Raw genomic sequence first — 5,016 nt, 5'->3', positions numbered from 1 at the left:
TTGTTCTCAGCTTGCGGACTTGCCGATCTAATATCGCCACTGGCACTTCTTCATATGATAGGTCCTCTGTAACTTGTACATCTTTGATAGGGACGACTCGAGAAGGGTCTCCAATACATTTTCTCAACATAGATACATGGAATACCGGGTGGACAAATTCCAATTCGGATGGCAATTCTAACTCATAAGCAACCTGTCCAATTCGTCGAAGAATTTTATACGGCCCGATATACCTTGGACTCAGCTTACCTTTCTTCCCAAAACGCATAATACCCTTCATTGGTGAGATCCTCAGGAAAACCCAATCACCAACCTCAAACTCTAGATCACGACGTCGGACATCAGAATAAGATTTTTGCCTGCTTTGTGCCGTCCTCAATCGCTCCTGTATCACTTTCACCTTCTCAATAGCTTGGTGAATCAAATCTGGCCCATATAATTCTGTTTCACCGACTTCGAACCATCCAACTGGTGATCTACATCTCCTCCCGTATAGTGCCTCGTATGGGGCCATTTTAATACTGGAATGGTAGCTATTGTTATAGGCGAATTCTATGAGTGGAAGATGATCATCCCAATTCCCCTTAAAATCTAGAACACATGCTCGTAGCATATCTTCCAGTGTCTGAATGGTACGTTCAGCCTGTCCGTCAGTCTGCGGATGAAATGCAGTGCTGAGATTTACTTGTGTGCCTAAACCCTTCTGGAAAGACCTCCAAAAGTTAGCCGTAAATTGAGCTCCTCGGTCTGATATAATAGATATGGGCACACCATGAAGCCTAACAATCTCCTTGATATACAACTTCGCATAATCTTCAGCCGTGTAAGTTGTCTTCACTGGCAGAAAATGGGCACATTTTGTAAATCGATCAATTATCACCCAGATGGAGTCAAACTTATGATAACAGCGAGGTAATCCAATAATGAAGTCCATATTAATCACCTCCCACTTCCAGGTCAGAATCTCTACATTTTGAAGCAATCCACCGGGTTTATGATGTTCTATCTTCACTTGTTGACAATTGGGACACTGGGCTACAAATTCTGCAATAGACTTCTTCATATTATCCCACCAATACTGCTCCTTGACATCATGATACATCTTTGTCGAGCCAGGATGGATGGAATATCGGGATTGATGAATCTCATTCATAATCTTCTCTCGCAACCCTGCCACATTAGGCACACACAATCGGCTCTGGTATCTCAGTGCCCCATCTTTTCCGATCCTAAAAGCCATACTTTTACACTGTTGAATGCTTTCTCTTAATCGTACTAAGATAGGATCTTCATATTGTCGTGCTTTTACCTCGGCTACCAAAGATGATTCTGATGTATTCTGTACAGTAACACCTCCGTCATCAGAGTCTAACAATCTGATTCTCATATTGGCTAGCTGATGAAGCTCTTTAATCAACCCCCATCTACCTGCCTCAATATGTACTAAGCTTCCCATTGATTTACGGCTGAGAGCGTCTGCCACAACATTGGCTTTACCGGGATGATACAATATCTCGACGTCGTAGTCTTTCAATAATTCAAGCCACCTACGCTGCCTCAAATTCAACTCTTTCTGCTTGAAGATGTATTGTAAACTCTTGTGATCTGTGTAGATGTCAACATGGACGCCGTATAAGTAGTGTCGCCATATCTTCAAAGCATATATTACTGCAGCCAATTCCAAATCATGGGTTGGATAATTCTTTTCATGCTTCTTCAATTGTCTTGATGCATAAGCAATCACATTCCCACGTTGCATCAATACGCACCCCAAACCTATACCTGAGGCATCACAATATACCACATAATCTTCTGTTCCTTTAGGAAGAGTGAGCACTAGTACGGATGTCAATCGATTCTTCAGCTCCTGAAAACTACGTTCACAAGTGTCAGACCAATGGAATTTGATAGCTTTTTGTGTTAACTTAGTCAATGGTGATGATATAGAGGAAAATCCTTCTACAAACCGCCTATAATATCCTGCTAGCCCTAGGAAGCTGCGGACTTCTGATGGTGTTGTAGGTCTCGGCCAATTCTTTACTGCATCGATCTTCTGAGTGTCGACACTAATACCCTCATCAGATATCACATGGCCAAGGAATGCTACTGAGTTCAGCCAGAATTCACATTTGGAGAGCTTAGCATATAACTTACGATCCTGAAGCGTCTGTAATACTATCCGCAAGTGGCCCGCATGTTCCGCCTCCGAACGAGAATACACTAGAATGTCATCAATGAATACAATCACGAACACATCAAGATAGGGCCTGAATATAGTATTCATGAGATCCATAAAAGCTGTTGGGGCATTTGTTAGCCCGAACGACATCACCAAGAACTCAAAGTGCCCATATCTTGTCCGGAAGGCCGTCTTTGGAATATCCTTCTCCCTAACCCTCACCTGATGATACCCTGAACGTAAATCAATCTTGGAGAAATACTTGGCACCCTGGAGTTGGTCAAACAGGTCATCAATTCTTGGAAGTGGATACTTGTTCTTTATAGTAGACTTATTCAACTGTCGATAGTCGATACACATCCGTAACGACCCGTCTTTCTTCCGCACGAATAGGACTGGTGCACCCCAAGGTGAAGTGCTAGGCCTAATAAAGCCCTTATCCAGCAAGTCCTTCAACTGCACCTTCAACTCTCGCAACTCTGCCGGGGCCATTCTGTATGGAGGAATAGAGATCGGTTGAGTGTCAGGCAACACATCAATGCTAAACTCAATCTCCCTTTCAGGAGGAAGGCCTGGGAGTTCATCTGGGAAAACATCTGGGAATTCGTTGACCACAGGGATTGATTGTAAAGTAGGCGGTTTCGCCTCCACATCCCTAACGCGAACGAGATGATAAATGTAACCTTTTGAGATCATTTTCCTTGCCTTAAGATAGGAAATAAACCTACCTTTCGGTGTAGCAATGTTCCCTTTCCATTCAATGACGGGTTCACCCGGAAATTGGAACCTAACCATCTTCGTACGACAGTCAACATTTGCATAGCATGAGGCCAACCAGTCCATTCCCATTATCACATCAAAATCAACCATTTCTAACTCAAATAAATTTGCCGAGGTTTGACGACTACAAATCATCACAGTGCAACCTCTATATACCCTTCTAGCAATCACAGAATCTCCTATCGGAGTAGATACCGCAAGGGGTTTACTTATCAATTCAGGTTCAATGCCAAACTTATTAGCCACAAAGGGTGTAACATATGATAATGTAGATCCCGGATCAATCAGCGCATATACATCATAAGAAAACACAGATATAATACCTGTAACAACATCTGGAGACGACTCGAGATCCTGTCGACCTACTAGAGCATAGGTTCGATTTTGAGCACCACTCGAACTCGGCACTGCACCTCTACCCCTACCACGACCTGTCGACTGCTGAAAACCCCGTGCTGGAGGTCGAACTGATGAGGAAGAACCAGACACAGATCCAGTCGGCTGAGCCATACCATCACCTCCTCTATTAGGACAATCCCGCATCATATGGCCAGGCTGCCCGCACGAATAGCATGCATCAGAACCTCGACGACACAGTCCAAAGTGGGCCTTGCCGCACTGATCACAATGTGGTGTTGGGGGTCTCATCTGACTAGTATCCCTGTGATGTTGCGAGCCAGATGCCCGCGAACTCTGACCTGGACCAGAATAGGATCGATCATATCGAGGCCTCTGAAACTGTGGAGGAGCACTAGCTACAGGTGGCGCCGAACTCCTCGAAAACTGTGGCCTGATGCGGCCTCTGAAGTCATCAGAATACCCTGCAAATCTCGCCCTCTTATGCTGGCCCCTATCCTGCTCCCTAACTGCCCTCTGCTGGCGCTTACGATCCTCTAGGGTCTGGGCATAAGCTTGAATACGGGAAATATCCATGCCCTCCACCAAGGAGGCTGTCGTACACTCATTTATCAGATGTGGTCCCAACCCATTCACGAACATATGCACCCTATCACTCATCTCGGCCACCATATGGGGAGCATACCTTGCCAAAGAATCAAACTGCATATTGTACTCTCGCACACTCTTATTACCTTGTCTAAGGTTCAAGAACTTATCACGTCTAGCTCGTCGTATCTCAACTGGCAAGTAGTAACGAAGAAAGGCCTCAGAAAATTCCTTCCACACAGCTGGAGGAGTGTTCGGACCCCTGGATCTCTCCCAACTATCATACCAGAAAACCGCTAAATCCCGTAGCCGATAAGAAGCCAACTCTACTACCTCTATATCACTAACATGCATAACCCGAAGTGTACGATGAACCTGGTCAATAAAAGTCTGTGGGTCCTCCTTGGGGTGTGATCCGGTAAACACTGGAGGGTCTAAATTAATAAAATCACGAACTCTTGTACTAACAAGTTTCTCAGCAGCACCTGTATTCTGCCTCTGAGCCTGAGCAGCTACCAAGCTAGTCAATAACTGCAAAGAACTCCGCATATCCTGGTCTGGAGTGCCAGACGGAGGAACTGGAGGCGCTGGGTGCCTTCTAATATCCTCTGGAGGAGATGGAGTAGATGAGGTATGAGAGGGCATCTCATTCTGAGCCTCACTTTGTCCTTCTCTGACTTGTGGAACCTGACTGGTACCCTCTCCCGCTGTTGTATCAAGCCGTCTACTAATCGTTTGCTTCCTAGTCGAAGGCATCACTGAAAAAACAAGGTGAATATTAGAGACGAACACTTACGACTCAACTCTACGCACGATCTAGATTCAGGAAGAAGGTAACAACCCTAGATGTCATGTAGCCTCCTGATTATAAATGTGGCGCGCTACACATCCATAATCAAGAATCTACTAGACACGGCTCATAGACAACCCCTAGGACAGACTTGCTCTGATACCAAGTTTGTCACGACCCAAACTGGAGGGCCATGACTAGCACCCGACCACACTTGCCGAGCACCAACGTACATTTCATCTAACCTTCATTATTATCTTTTAGGGCTGACGAGATCAATATAAATGGTAGACCTGGATCATGGACAACCAGCAATAAAATA

The sequence above is a fragment of the Nicotiana sylvestris genome, chromosome 12, assembly GCF_000393655.2.
Source record: "Nicotiana sylvestris chromosome 12, ASM39365v2, whole genome shotgun sequence".
NCBI classification, from domain to species: domain Eukaryota; kingdom Viridiplantae; phylum Streptophyta; class Magnoliopsida; order Solanales; family Solanaceae; genus Nicotiana; species Nicotiana sylvestris.
Note: the sequence above shows the minus strand (reverse complement) of the source record.